The sequence below is a fragment of the Anas platyrhynchos genome, chromosome 1, assembly GCF_047663525.1.
Source record: "Anas platyrhynchos isolate ZD024472 breed Pekin duck chromosome 1, IASCAAS_PekinDuck_T2T, whole genome shotgun sequence".
NCBI lineage: Eukaryota > Metazoa > Chordata > Aves > Anseriformes > Anatidae > Anas > Anas platyrhynchos.
This window is the reverse complement of record NC_092587.1, coordinates 59,377,309-59,400,160: the sequence shown is the minus strand read 5'-3', so window position 1 is coordinate 59,400,160 and position 22,852 is coordinate 59,377,309. Positions and strand designations below refer to the sequence as shown.

The window sequence follows — 22,852 nt, the reverse complement described above, 5'->3', positions numbered from 1 at the left end:
GCACATCAGTACCTAGCTCCTGAGAGCACTGCATTTGCGATTCAGGCTTGGTTAATTATTCCACGGTGGAGGCTGTGTTAAGAGACAGACTTAGAGCAAGAAAAAAAATCCCCATCCTAAACAACAAAGATGAATGTAGTCCTTATATCTTGCTCTAAACAGCCCAGTGTGTAGCAAAGTTATTTCCACTATTTTTTTTCCCTAATATTTTCCCTTTTTTTTTTTTTTTTTTTTTTTTTTTTTTTTTCCGAGTGATGCTCTTCTAAATTTTGCTCTGATTTTCCTAAGTAATTCCTTGGCTTTTTTTTTTTTTTTTCCATGAAACCACCGATGTGTCCCATAAACTCCACCCCTCACACACTCTCTCCTACACAATCTGCTGCTCTCATGGCAGGGACAGACCCCGCCAGCACAAACTCAGCCTTTCTGCTGGAAAGCAACCAGCACAGCTCTGCTGGTACCAGCAATGTTGTGAGGGCCGTGCCCATGGGCAGGTATGCATGTCCCTAAGCACAGCTCCTTGGAAGGGCAATTTGGACTGGCCCGACTCCAAATAATCTTTGTAAGGTTGTGTGTACATGAGGAATCCTCTTGCACTCTGAATCCCGTGTTTCTGCATTTGAAATTTCAGATTTAACACCCGTTTTAAGTCCATTCCTGAACACCAGTGGAAGGGAAAGGAAGGAACTATTTCAAATCTAAAGGGCAACACATAGAAGGAAATCTCATACAGGACAGGCTGTGATGACAGCGTTACATAAAGAGCTGTAGAGGACTAATGTGAGGGATGCTCTATCCTGCAAAGTATGTTGAAGCTGATCTTCCACACTTTAGGGACAAGGACATATATGCTGACAGGAACCCCATGGCTTCCGACCCGTGAGCTGCAGAGAGCCTCTGGGGATTTTCTGGGTAGCAACTGCTTTTTCTAAGTTAAACATTTTTATCCCCAGTCCCCGAATGACCATAGGACTAGCAGTGTTTCAAAGGCAAGCATGCATGTTTAATTCCACGAGTTCCAAGCTGACAACAGAAAATACTTGAAATTACAGGGAAATTTTTTAGAGATGGAGATCTTCTTCGCTTAGATTCAGTGCTCAGATCTTTACAGCAGTGCTTTCCCTGCCTTTGCACTGCGCCCTTGCTCAGCTGGGAACCCGGAGATCTGAGCGTAGGCTTGATCACTGATCTGCCAGGGGACTTTGTGCATTTGGGTGGGCCAAGGGCTACAAATGGTGCATGCAGCACCTACCCTGACACAGCCCAGAGCTGGGCTGAGGCCCTTAGCCAGTGACAGGAAACCTTCGTGATATTTACCCTTATTTGTATATTTCATGGCAGTCATTTGCATTTCCCACCCCTGTTTCTGTAAAAGCCAAACCCAGACATGAAGCCCGTCACTGTTAATGTTTTACCAGTGTGAATAGTGAAGCTCTGAGGGATGGGTCCGCACAATTATCCTGGGGCTTGCACAGCTCGGTTAGCTGCAGTCTGTGACTATGGCTTTAAAATTTGTGCTGAGGACGCCTTGTCTTGAGACCCTGCTGCCCACCCACTTCCATGCTGAGAGAACTGAATAAATATTTACTACTTCTCATAATAACACCCAGCCGCACTCATCCTCACCACGGCATCGCAGTTCATCTAATTGAAATAAGAATATAAGTAAGCTGTTTGTCAAGGCAGTTTATGAGGAAAAGCATTGCTGTGTCAGGAGCTCCCTCACTGTGAGAGATGCTGTGTTGTCTCTCTTAATATTTAATGCCATTTTAATAATATTTCCCAGTTAGGGGCTCAGGCTGATGCTACAGACTAAAGGCCAAGGCTGGCACATGGGGAGGAAGGAAATCTCCCAGCCTGGGGCTGGCTAAGCCCCCTGGACAGATCTGCTCGGAGGCTGGGCACGCAGCAGTCCTGCTGCCTCTTCCAAGGGCCTGCACCACCCCGTAGGCTTCCTCCGACCACTTTGCCTGAGATCTGTGGATATGACCCAGCCTCACCCAGAAGGACGCTTCAAAACTTTGGGGACCCCATCTGGGGGTTGTGGGGCTGAGATGCCCACACTTTTCCTTTGATGAACCCATTTATCTTCACAATTTCACCCCTGTTGGGCTCATTAATCAACCTCCACTATGAACAACTGAATTTCTCCCAGGCTTGTGATTGCAGCTGTAGCTGTAGTGCTTTTGCCTGTGTTTGGGAACCCTTGGTTTGGAAACCTCTGAACTTCTGCGTTAAATTCAGAGGTGCTGCAGCTCAAGGAGTGGGGACATGCAGCTTCAGCATCAAAGGTCCCTGTTAGTGAAGTGATCCACCTGTGCTGCTCCTGACTCTCCCCTCAGCCCTTACAGGCCCATTTTGGGGTCTGCCATGCTCCTCCAGCTGCTCCGGAGCAGTGACCCCATCCCCATGCCATACCCCAGGCCTGCTCCCCGCAGTGATGCCCAGCTGGGCCTGCTCCTCGTTGTGCAAGTTTCCTGCTGAAGGACTGGAGAGGCAGAGTCTTTTGAAGTGGCTGCATAATAAGCTCTATTTTTTTTCCCCCAAACATCACTAGATGGTTCAATAATAATTACATGAACTTTATAATCAACCAAACCAACACAGACATCCACCTGGCCTACACGTAGCATTTGTGAGTAATTTTACATAAAGGGCAGGTACTTTTGAACTTAGTGCACAGGACTTGGGCACAAATAGTTATAGGAGGAGGGCCCTATTATAAATAAAATGTCCTTAGTTGTCACTTTGCTGTCTCTGACTTCCCACGCATTCAAATGCTGAGACTGATTCATTTAATCTTACTCTAAACCAGCAAGCCACAGAGGCAGTTTCCTGACAGTTGCTTAAAAAAAGCGTATCTGAGCTCTCTTAAACTGTGTTCCCTTGTATTATATTTAGACATCGTGATTAGAGAAGCTGCCACGATATGCTCTCACTCGAGGGAAGAAGTTAGGGCTGGAAGCTGTCGGAGGTGCTCCTAGGGACCGAAAGGTGCCTCGGGTCGGCCTTTGGGAGCAGCAGGCCTGAGCATGGCTCACACCGCCTGCTCCCCCAGTGCTGCCAGCCCTGGGAAACCTGAGTTTTCAAATAACTGCAGCATTATTTACAGTAATGAGACTACTGGGAAGGACGGAGGCAGTGAAAGGCTTAGCGGCTGTTGCCGTGTGTTTTTAGCAGCATCAGCTGAGCAATGCTGATGGCCTTTCCTTTCCCTTCCTTTCCTCTTCCCCTTCAAACCTAGCTTTCCTTGTCAGAGGCTCGGCTGCAAAACCTGGACACTCCTGTCATGTGAACAAGAATTATGTGTGTTTGTGTCACTGCAAAGCAGATTGTAACAACAACACTTGATGCATTTTACTCTAATTAAGTCAGTGGAGGTTTCAACAAATAAATGCTTCAACACAGACACGACCTCGACGTGCAGCTCTGCCCTTCACGACTGCATACTAAAAAGAATACCTGAAAGCTCTGGTTCTGCTAAATGTACTGTTTAGTATCTTGTAATGCCCAGGTAAATATAGTCACTGAATGCACCCGAATGCTTTTTGCACTGAAGGAGCTTCCCTTGCTGCATGACTTGCTTTGCTGGCCTGCTTGCCCAGTACTGCAGACTCCAGTCCTGCTGAGCAACACCTGAGGTGAGAAGACCCCAAATTCTTGCAAACTCACACCCACTGGTCTACAGCAAGGTAGCAGACATGGCGAAAGGCTGGCAGAAAGGACAAGTTGAAAGACCCTCTGAGCTCTAAAACTAGAAAAGCAAAGAGCAGATACTGTGCCTCCTACACAGTTTGTTAACCTGGAATAAATACTGCTGTGGAAGCTAGAGGAATTTAACACACTGAATGGAAAGGTGAGTTTCTCCCATATGTCATTTAGTCAGTTTTATGTTTGTGTTTTGTCTTCCTCCTCTATCTGATCTACAGAGATCTGTCATTTTGTTAGTGCTTTCATTCCCTAAACTAAAACCTGTGTGTTTAGTTGAGAACATGCATAGAAAACTCGAGGTCCTACATCCAAATCTTAATGTTGGTCCAAATGTGATTGGATTACCCATTTCTTTTAGGATCTGCTCTATTCCTTTGCTCTCAGATAAACAACACACTAGAAGCTTTCTGTCTTCTCTGCGTCTTCAGAGAGAGTCAAGGAAATTCTTGGAGACTTGAAGGTGACTTTTCTGTGAAATGGTCTCAATATAATTCCAAAAATACTTCATAATTTGGAGCCTTCTCCTCAACCGCCAGCAGAGATCAAAGGGATCCCAGAAAAAAAATTAAGCACCACGCATTCCTAGGAGCTGAGCCTTTGGCTGTAATGAATCAATCAAGTACCCTTTTATCAGCCAGATATAAATTGACTTGGGGCACTTTGGAGCCTAAGGCTAGCATAAGACTGCTGTTTTAGGCCTTATTTCCATTAAAGTTTGATTCCAGAGGAAGACCTTAGTTTCCAAATGGTGTTTTTTCCATCTACTTATTATTTTCACCTTCAAGCTTGCTTGGCCAGTTGGGTATGAAAAGCTTGTTATTGCTTCCTAGCGGCAAGATTATCTGTTGATGGTATTTATGGGGTGCTAATTACTATCTGTCACTGGTATTTATGAGGTTCCAATTGCTACAGTACCTAGGCGCCAGGTACAATATTGAGATAAGCATGAATGTTATTGAACGTGGACTCTGCTCTTCCCATCCTAGTGCTTGGCCCCCTTCACTTGAATACTTTTCTTTGTCCTCTGCCTCTCACTCCTTTTCATATTTGTGGGGCATCCGAGGAAAGGTGAATTTTGCGCTCTGCTGTGAAAACAATCACAGCTTGTGTTGTCACCCAGAGGGGCCCTGGTACCCTCAGCTCTGGGCTTCTGGCCCTGAAAAGCTTCACCCATCACAAAAAATCAGAGCTGGCTTTTTTTTTTTTTTTCTTTTTAATCTCAAGTTATGATAGGTTTTGATCTCATTTTGTCTGGGAAGTGCAGCAGTGATGCTGGAGGGAGGATCATGGTGTGGGGATTTCCTTGGGGACAACTTTAGAGGGGAGACAGGAGGGGAGCACTGCGGAGGACACGCTCCCGCTGGTGGGCACCGATGCCATGCACACCAGAGCAGAGACCTCAGCATCCTCCAGTGTTGCCTGGGTCTGTTTTTCTTGCAGGCTGTGCAGAGCAAATACTCATGCATGGGATGATTTTTGAAACCCAGCAAGCTGCAGCAAATGGGACAGCTGAAATCAAACCAGGTGCTGCTTCCAAGCCTTTGCAGTGTCACAGAAGGTGTCTCAGAACAATGAAAGCTTTGAACTCCTAGGACCAGAAGCTGCCTAGAAGCAAGCAGAGAGCTGTGGGAGCCTGACTGGCATTAACAGGAAGAATTTCTTCTGGCTATTAGTACTAAAGAGACAGTTTGCTGCTTAGACAAACTACAGCCTTTGCCCAACTTGATCAAGTTGCTCAAAGAAAACTTGACCAAAAGTTGTGGCAAGAGACGGTCTCAGCCCAGTTCTGAGAAAAACACAGACTTGGGACTCTCTTTCTACCACTACAGAGAAATTAAAATGATCCCACAAGAAAGTTGAGATGAGATGAAAAAATGCAGATCACAGTCGCAGCTAGTTCCTAAGTGGAACAGACATCAACTTTTTTAATGTGGATATAGAAGGGGGCATATGTTGTTTCTATTATTACCCAGCTATAGGAAAGTAGAGGGAAATTTACTTACAACCTCAGAAAGAAGTGTTCAAAACACATTTTGAAAACCTGTGAAGTTTAAAAAAAATAAAAAAAGGATACAGAAAAGAAGTTTCTGTGAAGATTTTTCCCTGCTTGTTGAACAGCTCTGTTGGTTCTAATTGCTGTCCAAGGATGAAGTTGGAAAATCCTTCAAAATGCAGAAGAATGGAATTACACCCTCAGCAAGCACTGCCTGTGGGACAGCAACCCTGACACAGACTGAAAATGCAAAAATAAAGAAGGTGCTGGGAAATGAGATTTATCTCCTTAAAGCTATTTCCTTACCCTAAATTTTGGGGAAGGCAGAGCTGTGAGTATCAGTAATTATACAAAGACTTTTCCTTGATGTATCACCGCTCACTCCAGCCCATGACTCTCCCAGCAGTGACATGCTGCCCAGCAGCCCTCTGAAGCAGGCACTGATGATGCTGCAGGCTTGGTTTCCCCAGCACAAGAGGAGCAGGGGAGGGAGGCAAAGGGACAAAAAGCCAGCAGAGCAGCGATGCTGAGCTGCCTTCATCTTCATCACTCTCACAAGGTGCTCATGCCCATCCTGCTCTGCTTGGCTTTCTCATCTCAAAACCCACCTGGCGATGCCCTGTTTGGAAGAGCACCCATCATTTTGCTCATGCCACAGGGGCTGAAGGTCACGTAGATGCAATCAGCCCATGCCTGGCTCCCTGGGCTGGTGGTGGCTGTGGGACAGCGCCCAGCACCCAGCACCCAGCACCAGCACCCATCCAGCCTAGGCGCTGAGTGCCGAGGGCAGCCGGAGCCGGGCTGCGTGACGCCAGTAGGTTCGTGGAGAGAGAGGAGGGCTGGAGTCAGGTTACGCCGGCTCCGAAGGAGCAGGCAGCAGCGTCCAAGGGAAAATACATGCCTGCATAAATAAAGAGGGAAATAATTACGAGTGACTAATTAACTGAGCAGAAGTAAAAACGGAAAGCAGAAGCAGGACTGAAAGGCAGAAGGAAAAGAAGAGCGCCGGAGCTTTTCTGTACGTGCAGAGGTTTTGCATCTAAAGAAGCGGGGAAGGAATGTAAATACATATTTAAGAGAAAAAAAAATAAATGAGAAATGCAAAGAGCTTTGATGAGGAAGCCATTGAAGAGATAGAGCTATAAAGGCACAGATCCAAATATCAACATTTGTTCTTTCAACAGAAAAAAAAAACTAGTAATTTGTTTAGCATAGACTGAAAGTAAACTTTAGGGGAAGTACCCGAGGCCAGTGCTGGGAATTGTTTACCCTGTTATTGTTGCTCCAGTCAGTGGGCAGCATGGATGTGGTAGTTGTCCAAAGTATTATTTATTCCAGTAACTATTGCATTCCTTTCCTCTCAGCACTATTTTTCTATAGCCAGGTGTATTTACTGAAATGTGCTCGAAGCCCCAAGCTGCACCACCCCAGTCTCCCAGCCTGCTCAGACAGCCAGCAGAAGGGGAAGCACCACTCTGCAATAAGATACCCATCTTCCTCATCCACCTTTTGTTCTTATTAAGGAAAAACTGGAAAAAGGACAGGCCTCATGGCACATCCCAAAAGCCAACAGACACCAATGATGCCTCCCCAGACTCAAACACATGAGATGTTCTTGGTCCCTCGCTGGAGGGACCTTCTGCCCCTTCAGACGGCGGTGCTGGTGGACATGGGGCATGGAGGAAGCAGGACTGACTTGCCAGGGAAGTATCATCTAGCTTAAACAGGTCCTGAGCTGAACATCCAGCCCTCAATTTTCTCCCAAAAACCTAGAGAGGAAACAAATCTAAACATGCTTTCTTCGCTCAACATCACAAGGTACCTTTTGTAGTCTGCTCTCTCATGTTTCGGGATGAAAGGCAATCCAGAAGGCAATTTATCACTAAATTAAATTATCACTAAATTAAAGTTGCCATTATCAAAATCATTCTGGATCCAAAAGAGTGGAGTAAATGTGATCTCACTTGTAAAAATGTATTTGGGGCGATGATAAAGAGCCTGGACCAGCTTTTTTCTTAGGCAATGGAGGCAACACCTGCACTGGTGTTGGTAGCAGGCCAGGAGACACTAGGTTAGGAGACACTAGGAGAAGATTTGGGCAATGCTTTTTATTTTATTTTATTTTATTTTATTTTATTTTATTTTATTTTATTTTATTTTATTTTATTTTATTTTATTTTATTTTTATTTTATTTTATTTTATTTTATTTTTGAGAGAGAATATCCCTGTATGATTTTGTGGCTCTTGGAGCATACTGGGTGATGGGGTTGGAAGTACAGGAATGCAGAGGGACTTTATTAGTTTAACAAACTAGAATAGCTTGCATATTTTAGCATTCAGTCACTGGAAGTAGCATTTGATGAGACAGGGTGCTGGGCCAGTGCTGCTGCTGAAGAGGCTCTTGTGCCCTCGTGCTCCCCTGGGCTCCAGCAGACAGAGGCAGGCACGGTGTTCAGCCTTCCTTCCCCTGCTTTCTATTCCCCATTCCCACACAGCCCATAGGCAATATCGTACACCGTGCGTCCCCTCCCCCAAACTTTCCCTTTTTAAATCGGTGTCACCGCAAAGGAATAGATTATTACTGACACTGATCCCAATTTAATCCTCCCAATAATCTGATTTTTCCAAGCCTATTTATATCTTTGAAATGACAGTGGGGTTTAAAGTGGTACAAATACCTGCTATCCACATCAGCCTACTTCGGTTTTGACCCTCCAAACAGAGTGTGTTCCCCCAAATTATGTGGTTAATCCCTCCCAATAGGTTGGTAGTGTTAGTCCTCGGTCCCTCTTTTTGGCAAGCAATTCTTTTCATGCCGCAGGCTTTCCCTTTGCATTACGCTGGTAACAAGCTGAGGTCCCAAAATAAGTTTTAGAGCTCCTATAAATGTAGAATTTCTTTTTCCTTTGTGGATTTTTAATAACCTTCTGGTGTCTGGAAATAATCAAGAAGCAAAGCTTTCATAGCAATGTAAGAAGTATAAACCGATTCTGGTTTGTTATTTCATCCAGCAACTTGAGAACTTTTTTTATTTTCTCGGGCTTTAAGGTGATCAGCCAGTGTTTTCTCCCATCCCCAATCTCCTTAAGAAGCTTATTAATGTTTTACATTCAAAATAAAGACAAAGCAATCTGAAAACAAAACCATACTTAGGGCTGCATATTCTAAATGTGCTTGCTGGACTATTTCCACTATTTGTAACCAATTCATTTTAATATCGCTCCTGCTTCTTGCTAGATCTGCAGAACTTCAGTTCACACATAGCCAAGGAGTAGTTCAACCAGCAGTCAGCAGGTCTTTGCTCTTTTTTTTTTTTTTTTCACTTTTATAATTCAACACAGTGACTTGTTTATATAACCGAATCCTTTTGTTTCTCCGAAGGGGACTTGGATATTCCACTGAGCCACGACACCCGTGGTAGGTGATTGTCTGTTTTTTCCAAAGCAAAGACCTCAGTTTTCAGCACAATTTACATTCCAGTAATAAATATTTAAAAGAATTATAATGGAACTGAAACAAAGAATGTCTCTCTGAAACACACGCACACACTCACACGCTGTCAATTGGGCTGGGGTCGCTCCCGTGCAGATGGTGCCTCTGTTCAAACCCTTAAATATTTTACTTTTTCCATTAGAAAACTTGGCCACTTTGGATTTTTAATACCCCATAAAAACCTTATAAAATGCTATTCCTTACTGTCCTCCCAGCAGATCAGTCAAACTTTTATGTCAAAGGCATTTTCTGCAGGAGGAACTCTTTCTGCCCCTAGAAGAGTGGAAGACAGAATATAAATCCTCTTGATTTCTTGCTGCTCTTTCTCAGATATGAGCTTTTAGGATTTTTGATCATCTCTGTTTTTTCTCCAACAGGCAAAACTAAATGACATTACTATGGCAGTTTTGGAACATACCAGGGCTACACAACTACGTTTTGGCTTCAAATGTGTAGGCCATTATTAAGCAAATGAGCTACTGATGTACTTTACAAAGCTTGTATTTGCCCCTGTGGGCATAACACCAGGTGATGTCTTAATTAATGATGGTGAAGATCACATATATGACACAAACAAAAGAACTGCTTTTGAAAAATAAAGAAAAGAAAATATTCCCACTCCCCTGAGGAACAATAATGAGCTGGTTTCAGAAAGCAGGATAATGAAAACCAAAAGGGAAAACAGGGAGGAATGTGGCGTAAATAGTGAAGTTACCTGCACACGTCTCTCTCTGCAAATAGGTACGTGTTCTGTGGGGTATGCTGTACCCTGCACAGCACTGCATGTTGCTTATAGGATAACCTGCCACTCTTTATGTCTGCACTGAAGCATGCACACGTTAGCAGCACTGTGTTTGCATTATCCACTGTGATGCCCACTGAGCGCTGCCTGCTGAGGAGGATCCAGAGCTGCTGTTCCTGCCTGTGCCATGCATTGCCTTATTTCTTGACCTTCTTTGCCACAGTGAGCCCTGCTGCCTGCAGAGTTACCTGTGGGTAACTGACCCATGGAGGCAGCACGGGGTGGTGGGCTCTGACACATCTCTTCACACTGGCAGGGGAAAATGAAGCTGTTGGTGCCCTCCTCACCCGTACCCACCAGGTTATCCAAAGCAGTCATGGGATGGGAACAACACAGCGCTGTGTGCCAGCCAGGGACACTATCTCTGACTTCTGAAGCTTGAAGTGTATAGGGGGGGTGGGAGCTGCAGAAGGACCTGTGTCTCTTAATGTCACAACAAAGCAAAAGGGGCAAGGAAATGGGTGTCAGGGGGGATCCATCTTGGAGAGGGGCCCTAAGGCAAGAGGGAGGGCTGAGAGCTAATATTGTCTTGTTCCATTCATTCCTGTGTCTAGGGCTAAGCAGGAAAAGAGTAATTCATCTCCATTTCCAGCCCCATCTCTGATTTTTCACCTTGGGAATCTGGACATCCTTAGCTCTGTAGGTTTAATTTGCTGAACTGACACGCACATATCCATCTTTCAGGTTGACCCTGGTTTAAACTCAACAGAAACAGAACTAAGAGTGGAAAATAAGCTCGTTGGCCATTGCAGGTCGTGACACTGAACCAGCTCAGGAGAAACAGCAGGTTAACACAGGTATGTGGGAGGTCTCCATCAACCCAAGGTGGTTCACAGCCAAATTGCAAAAGGGCAGGTGTGTGTCTGTGGACATGTGAGCACAGACATGCATGCACCACTGAAGAAGAGGTGATGAACACTTCTATAAAACCCTTCTTGCCTTGTTCAGGTTTCTGCACACACCAGTGTGAGGAAGCAGCCCTGGGAAGGGTGTACCTTCATCCTGGCAGGGCTTTGGGCTGGATCCTCCTGCCAGGGGAGGAAAGGAAGGAAACCTCCTGGGTGGGAACGGTGAAACCCCTCCGTGGAGGAGCTGCTCCTGGGAAGGGGCAGGATGGAGGCAGGAGGGCCTCCCTGCAGCTCGCTCTTCCCATGCCAGCCCTGCTCCATCTACTGGCAAGAAGAATGCGGAGCCTCCGAAATTCGCCAGCCGGGGTGCAGCTCCTCCTGCGGCTTCCCCAGACCAGGTTCCCCCCATGGTCTCCTTTCATCTGCCAGAAAGGACCAAGGGTGGGAAGAGCAAAGGGCGAACATCGCTTTCTCCCTGGTCACAGGACAAGGAGCTGCCCTCCCAGGAGCTTCCCTCTGCTTTGGTTTGCAGCGTGTCATCAGGGTCACAAAAGAGCACATTAAGTATTGTGCACACGCTGCATGTTTGCCATTTCGTCTGCCGATTGAGAAGCTGATTTCGCTGCTTACTTGTGGTCAGTCAAACCCCAGTGAAAATGCACTGCAAATTCCTTCCCAGAGCAGAATGCTACCGGGGATGGGGTGGGACGGCAGCACCAGCTCCTGTCCCAGCAAGTGCCCAGGAAACCAAGGTGCAGCAGCAAAAGGTATCCATGGGAATCATCAGCACTTGGGCTCATGGTTTGATGCTCAGCGCTGTGCAAGTTTATTCCTTGTACACCCATTTTTCCCTTGCCCACTAGGTGTTGAAGAGAACTTGCTGGGGAAAGCTCTGGTCTTTCCAAAATATGGAAACCACACAGCAAGCTTTTGCCATGTATGTAGCTGAATGATATTGCAAACTTGCTCAGCTCTGTGCAAGGGGGTAGGCTGGGACCCCCCAGTGCTGTGCTGTGCAGGGGCTTTAAGAAATCTCCCCTGTGGAAAGAAATGGGATTTTTAGCTTTGGCACCGTTGGCACTAAATCGTTTTTCCTCTCGTCCTGCCTTCTGCTGTTGGGAAATCATCTGCACCTGGACTTTGCTTCTCTGGTCCGTATGGGAAACGCATCCTGTTCATCCTCCTGCGGTCCTTACAGATGGCATCTCTTCCAGCTCTGTGCTAGAGGTGATGGCGTGAGTGGGGTGGGCTGAGGTCCCCACGTCAGCCGTTCCCTCAGGGAGGGAAGCAGGGCATCCAGTGTCAGGCCAGTGTTTACACAGAGTGCAGTCTCCAGTGGATTTCCCTACTCCAGTGAAACAATAGGAAGGTCTGGCGCTATATTATCCATGCTTCCTCTTTATTCAGATTTTATCTGTGAATTCTTGCAAATAATAGAGGACTGAGACCATTATTGTTCTGGGAAATAGGAAGATGAAAACATTAGAGAGTCCTTAGCAATTTCAATGGACTTCTTCCTGGTGTATTTAGTTATGCAAGTCTTTGCAGAGTCAGGGACTACCAAAGTACTTGTTGGAGTCAGTAATAATTCTGTGCTCACAAAAGCAGTTCCTTTACAGCTCATTTATAATAAGCAATACTGCCTCAGTCAACCAAATGCTACAGAGTTCAGAACAAAAAAAGAAAATAAATGTAGCTCCACCCTTAATGAGACAGGATCTTAGGAAGTGATCCATCCCGGCTTTTCTATGTCTCTGCTTTTATACATTCTCAATGTAAATTGCATGCCAATGATTAATAGATTTTTGTATCAATTGAACTTGAACTGAAGTCAAAAGAACATACTCTTTTTTTTTTTTCTTCCTCTTTTCTAAACCCGCATTAAAAAAGATTATTCAGAAAAATTAGAATGAAAAGTGCCAGGTCAGAACTCACATATTTCTACCAAGTCTATGAAACCTTACTTTTAAGAGTCGCATACTGTAGAATCTTAATCATCCTGGAAGGCTTATTGAGGTTATGGACTAAGGCTGCCGTTCGTGTGGTGCCAGCTTGTTCTGGAAGTACAAGATGAGATGCAGCGCCTTGCCATGCAGCTAAACCCTTCCCTGGGCCAGGAGGACTCCAGCAGTAGTTTGGTGGCTTGGCTGGAGCGAAGACATCCTGCGGCCACCCACCAGCCCTGCGTGGTCTCAGCACCACAAGCCATGGCTTGTGTATGGGTCCAGGAGCACTGTGGGTCCTCTGCACTTCTGGCAGGACTCCTTGTGTGCCTCTGCATCACGTCCCGGGCTCTGGGACGTCTTCTTGGTGTGGGAACATCGCCATACAACTGCACAGAGCCAGCCGTGTGGTGCTGTGTGGAAGCTAAGAGGTCTTCCTGCGTACCACCTGTCTGGGTGGTACGACCTCCTGCATCACTCCTGTATTATTATTTTCCATTATCTAGGAAAACAACCCTTTCTTCTCCTCCTCTTTACCTCCGATAATGGAAAGCTGTTTATATATCCATGAGCTTAATAACTACTGGTCTTGGAAGAGCTTTTCTGGCTGGTCGTGCATTAAAGTTATTCACATTTTTGATGCATGTGCAATTAATAAAACTTGGGCAAAACTTTAAAGCTTGGACTATACTCTGGACAGATTATAAGTTTTATGTATGCTCTCCACAAAGTATCATTAAAACTTGCTGTGCGCAAGGAGTAATTACTGAGAGGATATTTTGCTTTGAAAGGAGAGCATTCTCCCCTCTGCACAGCCCTCCTCTCGGAATAAGAAAAACAAATACTTTGATCCTACTCATGCAAATAGGGCCATGCTTCCAAAGGTTTTTTTTTGTGGGTCTCAGGGCATTTAGTGTTCCTATAGATCTCTCAAATTGAGGACAGCAGAGATTGTGTGAGAAAGTTCACTTCCAGTCTTCAAAAGAAATACCTAGCTTTGGAGAGAATTGCCTAAAAAAAGGCTCAGACACACACTAAAATAGAACATGCAGTTTAGGCTCACCTTGCACAAGTCTGTCAATTCAGGCAAAGGTAACTTGCGAGCTGAAAGCCCAAATGGTGCAAACAAATGCAGAATAAAGCAGCCTGAGTGCGAAATACATGTCCAGCACAGGGGAGGGGAGTTACGCAAGCGAGGCTTCTGTGCAGCAACTCCCACTGTGGATAAGCCCTTAATTACTTCTAAAATCTCACCATTACTAAGCCATGCTTATAATTTCTAGAGGCCTCGAGTTTCTGGAACAACTGGAGTATGAGATTCAATTGCATTCACTTCAGTGGAGGATACAGTTAAGTACGGGCACGTTTGAAGGCTTGAGGCCAGTCATTAACTAATTAGCGTATGGGAACGTTTGAGTTTTTCCCATCTGATTTTGCAAGTTATTTGGCAATACTTGCTTACGATCGTGTTTTCACTCCTTTTCCCCTTCCCTTCCCAGCAAACCAAAATCAAAAAAAAAAAAAAGGTAGACAAACTTCCCATTTTCCCCTTACTGTAGACAAAAAATACTTGCTTTTGTGTGCATATGTGTATATATGTGTTTAAAATAAAGATATTTATAGGTGTCAGAGTGCCTGCTCCCTTTCCCCACGCAGCCACGCACCCAGCAAGGGAACGGAGCGAGGGGCACTGCACGCCCCAAGGAACTACAACCCCCACAGTGCGTGGCGAGGGGCATAAGAGGGGGGCAAGGGCTGGGAGGCACGGGGGCTTCTGGGAGTTGTAGTCCCGCGGGCCGTGCCCTGCCACCGCACCGGGGGCAGCTTTCCAAGCACCTGTCCGCTGGGTGCGAGGCAGGATGACTACGTGCTCCACCGCTCCCTTCGGGGTGGTGCAGTGCAGCTGCTGGCTCGCAGGCCGACCAGGAACCGCTGGAAGAGGCACGGGAGACACGTCAAGGTAAGGATCCCGCAGTGATTGCTGCGGAGTTGGAAGAGGAGGAGGGGGGCTGTAAATCCCGCTGCCCCGCCGGCTGTCCGGGCGGTGCGTTTTTTGGGCGCTGGGTTTTGCCATCTCGCCCTTGTGGCACGCCGTTGGGCGAGCCGGCTTTATTTGGGTTGGCTCGGGGAAGCGTTTGCAGTGCTAGCACGTGGGAGCCGCTGCACAGGGATGCCATTCTCCCCTGCAGCTGTGGTTGGAAGTGCGGCTGCTGGCTCCGCTGGGTGAAGGTTAGCGGGGATAAATATTCATTCAGCCTTAGAAGAAGGCGGGGGAAGAAATCCCACTCCCTACAGGGACTGGAGATCTAGTGAATAAGGGTCTTATGACATCCAACTTCTTGCTGAATTTAAGCTTGCTTTTCTCATTCCACTTTTTTTTTTTTTTTTTCTCCCCTGTATTTTTCCTTTTTCTCCTTTTATCTTGACTTCCTATGTATAACTAGAAAGAAACAGCCAAACACAAATTTTGGGTAAGCGGCTGTGAGAGCATTTGCCTGTGCACATTTCCTTGTTCCAGCGTTCCTGCTGTTTGCTGCAGGGTGGCTGAGCAGTAGGCAACTGACATTCTCAGGCTGCGCAGATCACCACGGTCAGCAGGAGAAATTCCTGGAAACGCTTTGGTTTCATCCTGCCGCTCAGCGAAACAGAGCAGCGGTCAGGACAGTGCAGGGAGGAGAAGCAGCTTTGTGTACTTCACGTTTGAGGTAAAACGCTCCCGAGCATTTTGGTGGTGGTCCTATGACAGGTGGCTTCCTGGGGAACTGGTCCAGCCTTGCTGCTGGTCCTTACACCTGTGAGTAAATTTGCTTGAGAGTTTTGGGAAATCCTTGGCACGAGGATGCTCTGTGGGCCTTCCAGGGTTGAACATACATTGTGTGGACAGGGACTGGGCTCATAGCTCCTGCTTCTGGGGTTGCACAGCAGGCAGTGGGCATGCTGTAGGAGCAGAGTGGATGTTTTTAGTTAAGGCTGCTGTTGCAAGACTGTTTAAATGAAGTGGAGACACACAGGAGTTAGTCCTAGTGAAGATCCCTCCCAAAGGAAGATGCAAGAGGCAGCTCTCAGTTCTGCTGAGAACTGCGTTGCCCTTTTAATGGTAATAAAGAAGCCTTGCCATTAATCTCCACAGCTGCTGCCAAATGCTGAACAGGTCTGGATGATGAGGCAATTCCCCTCCTGCTCTGAGGTTGATGTGGAGGTATGGCTTTTGGGCGGGTTGGGCTCTGCCCCATGGGCTGCTGTGGTATGGAAGGGTAGAAAGCACACAGCTAACGAGCAGGTGCCCTTCATGAATCAAATGAGGGCAGAAACATTAAGCACAGTGCTCCTGAATGCTTACCCACAAGGAGGGGTTATACATCTAAAATGAGGATGCTGTAGCTAATGTCAGAGGGACTGGCAAGAAGTGCCAAACTGAAGTGCCATTACCTAAAATCCAGCTGCTGGAGTGGGGAGGGCTCCTGGATTTCTTCTCACTTGAAGGGTTTCATACACCTCACAGGCTTCTGGTGTACCCAATATTCTCACTGTTTACAGTAACAGACACTGCTAATGTGTATGTAATAGAAAATAATCTGCTGGGGCAGTGGCACCGAACCTTAAAGCATCCCATACACATTCAAGAACCTTTCCCAAACGTGAGTAGCACTAATATCAAAACCATATTTGCCTACAGCCTCTTTGCATTTCGGGCATTTCCCTATGTGCTGACACCACCTGTGTCAACTTAACCTGGGTAACAAGGGCACTGCAGAACCAGCAGCTCTGTCTCCAGAGCAGAGGCATGGCCAGGGTGCCACCGAAACCCCAGGGCAGGGCAGCTGCTAGAGGAAGAGGAGGGTGATGGTAGTGGGTTATCCTGCTGCACTGAGCCCTGAGCAGTGGGTGCCTCTCCTGCCTCCCTTCTGGAGGTGAGGGTTACCCCATCAAAAAGCATGAACCCCCCAGCCCTACCTGCAATGTGTAAAACAGGCATGAATTTCCCTGTTGCATCTGTCGTCAGTGTGCTGCACAAAAAGCAATTGTGTCAGTTTTGTTTTCCTTTCCCGGTACATATCAGAAGTCAAACAGTGTGATGTGGCTAATGGTATTATATTGACCCACCTCTGTGGTTGCTATTAATATCTGAAGAAATTCCCAAATGTCACAGCCCCAATAATAGCACGGTTGCCTGCCCATCTTTCTCTTGCCAAACAGATTGGTGTCCTTTTATGTTATCAGGTCCTGTAATTGCTAGTCCAAATTTTGCTCCTTGCTTGTGTTAAGATGCTAGGGACCAAAAATATGTATTAGAGGACTGATATACTTGCAATTGGTAGTGAGGTGATTTGCAGTGTCATTTGAGTAGTATACAAATTGCCAATTCTTTTCAAAATAAGGAGTCTGAAGGGACTTGGGGGAGAGGTATCCTTTTCTTCTCACTGGCTGCAAAAATATAACCCACCCTTAAAAAAAAAAAAAAGGCATTCAGAATCCAGCCATAGTGCACAGGCTACTAAATTTCAATTGCTGTTTTTATGTCATTATTGCAATTGTAGTGACTCTGTAAAAGACAAGACAAAAGGTTGCTCTTTTCACTTTGAGCTCTTTCCATCCTCCACTTTTACAGCAAAGGTTACCCTGAGCAATGTGTACATATGTCTGTTCTAAGTGTAGAAATACATATTATTCATACCTTGTCAATGTATATGCTGGAAAACAGAAGCTGAATTTATAGCTATATTTCCTCTCTGCCGGGGCTTTTAGAGTTGAGTGTTTCAGTGTTTCCATTATAAACCCCTGTTTTCTGAGGTTTATAACAGTCTTGAAGAGCATAGCGGTCTTGAACCATAATAGAAAACATGTAATGTTGCATTTACAATACAGCTGTAACTGCACATTAAGGAGTGTAATCTTCTCAGTGTACCCACAATGCTCCAATAAGGTTAATTGGAGTTACATATACTAAGAGAAAAACAATATTTTACCCCTAGAGTTGGTGCTCTCCACCCCGAGAGCTGCGAGCACCACACAAGGGCAGTGCCTCTACCTCTGCCAGACTTACAGCCGCATCATTCCTGGCTGTGACGTGAAAACCCCATGTGCACTGCAAGGCCCCAGGAGCACCCACCTCCCTCCTGTGATGCCTCACTACTTCACAGACTTGCCTTGGAAATCAAGGCAAGGATGACCAGCAGATATTGTACCTCATTGAAAGTGTGGCGAGGCCTTCATCTTGTATGTCTCTGCTGTTTCTGCCCTCAGCTTTTAGTCTTGCATAAATACAGGTCCCTCCTGAAACCCCGGGCATTTCTCCATTTCCAGCCAGCTTACTCCATCTGCCATCTTGCGTTCGTGTGTCACTCTGCTTACTAGGGTAAGGTAAATAAACTGAAGTTCATCATAACATCCCATTGCCCCTGGCCTAATTAGTCCAGCTCCTTTGCAGGGCACCTGGGTGGTTGCTGTTGGTAGCCTGAACTGCCGCGGGCAGAGCTGGGCCTCCAGGAGGTGCCCCACACCACTGGGGTATCTGCATGGGGCTTTTACTTCAGCAAAAAGCATCTCACGGTATTATTTGCACGCAGCAATTCCTGCATACCTGGGACAGGGAGGTAGCTGCTCGTGTGTGTCTGACAGGTCTGACTCTCAGAGCTAGCACCTTGCTTAAATTTGGCTGATAGCTACAGGGCTCTGCCAGGCCCGATGTCCCACCGTGCCAGTTCGGTTGCTTTGTGAGGTGACCGTGAGCGCTGGGTGAGGGGGCAACGTTGGCAGGTAGCGGTGGTCTGACTTAAAATGAACACTTCAAAAATGGATAGTGAGAGAGAAGAGCTGAAGTTAAAAGTGGACAGTTGCCAGGGCTGCTGGCCGTGTTCATACTAGAGCCGATTTATCATTGCAATTGCTCGCTTGAGCTTGTTGGACTTAATTGGCTGAAGTAAAGAAAGCAGCAGCATGTTCAGAATAGAAAGAAACTTCTAAGAATTGCTAAAAAAAAAAACAACAAACAAACAAAAAAAAAAAAACAAAAAACAAAAAACAAAAAAAACCAAAAAAAACAACCACATAACCCTTGGAGCTTGAAGACTTTGTTAGGCTCTTTGGTGAATACAAAGCTGTCCTCTCAGATTGTCACAGGGCCATGGTTTTTCCAGTTTGAACCTTAGCTTTGATCAGCAGCCAGTAAAAAGACAACGTATGATGGCTAAAAGGTGTTTTCCATGTTCTTTTTTTTTTTTTTTTTTTTTTTTTTTTCGGTATTACAGTGAAACTGAGAAGAATACCTAAGTCCTTTCTGCATTAGGCCAGCCGCAGTTTAAGTCCAGGCTTATCTGCCAGCTGGTAGAAGGCAGCAGAAGGTAGGAAGGAGGTAGGAGGCTGGGCTCACTGTGAACCTTATGCTCAAATCCTGTCTGTGCATCAGTATGAGGGAGCAAGTTAGCATGAGCATCAACAGGGTTGAAATCTTAGTGAGACTAAATTCTTCTTGCTGTTTCAACTCACATGTCACCTTACTTAGTCTTCCACTTAACCTCTCTTCCCATGGCTAACAGGTCAGCTTATTGGGTTCATGCCCTTTTGGAAGTACTGCTAACCTCAAGCATTCAGAAATCACAAATTCACTCTTAGATTCATGAGACTGCGGGAAAATCGTGCATTTTTTAATTGAGCAATTAAAATAGCTTAATTAGTATTTTAGTCCCGATACTTTGAATTTCACAGCTTTGGAACATCGTTTTCCTTGCTGTGAGGGCTTGACCCTTTTTGCCCCCAGTAAAACCTGTATTTGCCACAATTGCACAAATGAAGAACTAGTGCTCTAGCAAAGCCAAAAACAATAAAAACACCAGCTTAGCCAAGAGTTGCAGGAAGAACTGAAAATCTGGAAATGCTGGTTTTGTTGTTGTGCAAGTTTGTTTTTCACTTTTTTTTTTTTTTTTTTTTTTTTTTTTTTTTTTTTACTTTTGCCCCCTCACCAGTTATGCATGCGTGTGTTACAACATATCTGCTGAGAATGAGTGGGAGGGAGCTGAAGGGAGTTCTGATTTGGTGAATTAGTGTACAAGAGGCCAGCAGAAAGGCCTGCAGTAAAAAAAAAAAAGCAAAGAATGGGAGGATACAAAAGGCTGAACTAGAGTAAAAACATCTGTATCTTACATTTGCCCTTCTGTAGTATTTAAGGGGCTGCGATTTGTATGTTAGTTGTTTGTGCTCCCTTCATATGGGTAAGAAGGCCTTTGGGAATATTGGGCATGATCTACCAAGAATCATTCATCATGTGATGCATGAATTTAGGTAGAGAATATCCCCTGGATATGGGGCAAAAGTCAAAGCTTTTCAATGTTCTTTATATTGCTTTATTATTATTGCCAAACACAATCTTCTTGCCACAGCTCTGTGTGTTCCAGTGTATCATACCTTTTGTGTTATCAGGGCCATCTGAAAATAATCTGACAGGATTGTTCACACCACAGTTATTGGTATTTTGAAATTTTTACCATGGGGAACATCTTCAAAAGCAAGAGAGGCAACAGGACAGCAAGCTCCCTCTGCCTGTCTACAAAAGCCAGAGCAGAATTACCAAACCCTGCAGCGTGTGTTCTGCTGGAGAAGTTCCTGTTCCCCATGAACAGCTGTTTTTGCAGCCTGCAGGAGAGGCTCTGTGGATACTGCTAAAGAGATGCTGAAGAACTGGGGTTGTCCTTAGTGATTGCTTTGAACTGTCAGGCTGAGTCTGTTTGCAGTTGCTTAGTTGTATTTCCTTTCTACAGGTGGATGTAGACTAATAGCTTCTGGGCTTCTTGAAGTTTGAAAACCATTACGGTGGCAATAGCATTAGTCTGACTTGCTTGATTTGACCTTTCTTTTTCCTTTGTGCCAGTTTACCTCCTCTTCTGCGGTGAGACTAGCTGGTGGTAGTGCCTGAATTGTAATGCCTGGCCTTTTTTTGTTATGTTCATATCGTCTAATCCATTGTACATTCTTTTGCTCTTTCATTTTGCTTTCTTATTCATCTCAGAGGGTTAATTGCATCCAATCACTCTGATGTTAGACAGTGAGAGATAATGCACACAGGCAGAGCTGATACTGTCTGCAGTTCCCAGCTGGGACTTGATTCTACCACTCTTAGTCAGCTTGAAGGCCTTAACCCATGGGAATACTCTCTGTTCACATTTGTGGGGCTTCTTCTACAAGCACATGCTATTTGAAAAAATAGTGGCAGACCTAGGGTGAAGAATGGTTGCTTTCCTCATCTGAGATTCAAGGTTTTTGAGACTTTTGATACATTCCCCTTTTTGTTATTTTGAGCTCTGACAAGGTATTGATAAAGGCGCACTATTAGTGAATGTATTCTTTTAAATAAAAGAAAGTCATTGTGCCTGTCATTATCTTTTCACCTGTTCCAGGCCTTAGTACCGAGCCTGCCAATTCCCTGAGGCCACTCGTAGGTCTTAATAATCCTCAGTGGCTTTACCTGAGGCTCCCCCACCAACCCCATCACCTCCTGCACAGGAGCCCCACTGAAATTCAGACCTGGGGGTTCAGCTCTTCCTGAGGCCAGCTGGAGGTATGCTCATTTCCAGCCCTCCTTCCTGTGTGGACCATGGCCCTACAACAAAGAAAGCCTGTCTCCAGCCCTGTCCCCTAGATTGGGCAAATGTTGCAACCCCCTTTCTAGCCCTTTTTGCCCCTGACTAGACCCCTGTGTGGCCCCCAAGTCCTGGCTCAGCCCTCGGTGTGCTGGGGTCATTGGTGTGCTGGGGCCCTTGGTGGGCCTTCCTGCTGTGTTCAGCTTTGTGGGGCTGCACCCGTTGGTACGGGCTGGTCAAGGTGGAGGTTGTCCTCTGCTCCCCTCCTGTCTCCTAAACTCTGGTGCTTTAGAGAGAGATAGCGAGCAACACAAGCACCCAGATGACTTGTCCTTTTCCCAAGCAGAACACAGGGCAGATGGTGGCGGTGGTCCCCCTGCAGCAGCCCTGGGACAGCACTCTCAGACCTGCCTCTTCACAGCTGCTGTTCTTCCCCTAGTCCATGCTATTTGTTTTTGCACTCTCTTTCCTTCTGTTAGGATGACTAGAAGGATGCGACGGCCGGGATTTCTCCAGCTGGCAATTCAGGAGCCAGGTTGTGCAGAGCAGTGCAACGTTGAGGCTAATTGCCTCCAAAGCTGCTGCCCCCTTTTAAGGAGGCTGCATGTAATCTTTCTCTAAAGAAATCTCTTTGTATCCTATTGAAAGGATTCCGTAATAAAATTATTGAACTGCAAACTGGAGAGGTAAGGTGGGGGATGTAGTAGCTACAGAGCACATTGAGCTCTCAAAGTGTTTCCATTAATTGGAGAAAACCAGTGTTTTGTATCTTCCTATCTGCAAAGCACAGAAAAGGACTGGGCTTTGTATGTTTTGGTGTCGATTCCACGGGCTAGTGGGTGAAAGAGAAGTTGATAAGCACGATTTAGTTAATTAAATTATAGAACACAGTGCTTCTGTTAAGTTTTTCACATTCTTTCGATCTGTGGTTCAGCACTAAAACGCAGCTTGGAGAATTCAAGCCTTGAGTTTGCTATCTGAAGTAGCTTTTCAGTCGTAGAAAGTTAGACATTTTTCTTGGTGTTTAAAAACCGAACTTCATACAAGGAATTACAACTTACTGATTCTTATCACGATATTGTTACGAAGGCAAACTTAATGTGGCTTTGTGCTACTACAAGACTAGTCTAGGCAGGGTGCTTTGGCTTTTGCTATCAGCGTGGAACTATTGATTCATGAACATAAATCCTTACTTATCTGCAGTCAACTTTATAGGGTAATGAAATTATAGGATTGCTTGAATCAATCAATGTTTCTAAAGCAAACTATAGAAATATAAACAAGTTAGAGATTATTTAATAATGTCAATTTGCTTAGAAATGCTTGGACATGGGCAGCAGATGTTACATTAATTTCTGCTTTCTCTGAAATTTCACTGGGGCTGCAAGACCTTAATGTCACTATTAGCAAAGGTAACTTTATTTTAGAAACTCATTCCAAACTCTCACAGCAAGAGGAAGAAACTGTCATTCCTTTTGACCACAAAATC

The 22,852-nt window shown here is 45.6% G+C and overlaps 1 protein-coding gene across 5 annotated transcripts in view; it reads left to right on the top strand.

Annotated features, from left to right (window-relative positions):
- The first annotated feature begins 14,575 nt into the window (after nucleotides 1-14,575).
- The window catches only part of TBXAS1 (thromboxane A synthase 1), a 242,938-nt gene continuing 234,661 nt past the window's right edge, over nucleotides 14,576-22,852 (top strand). For 3 of the 5 annotated variants that reach the window (XM_005021523.6, XM_021273728.4, XM_021273727.4), the window contains exon 1: nucleotides 14,577-14,750. The gene's annotated coding sequence lies outside the window, so the exon portion shown is untranslated. Of the gene's footprint in view, nucleotides 14,751-15,368; nucleotides 15,496-22,852 lie in introns of those variants that run through there. The other 2 variants (XM_072038668.1, XM_072038662.1) reach the window with 2 other exon arrangements.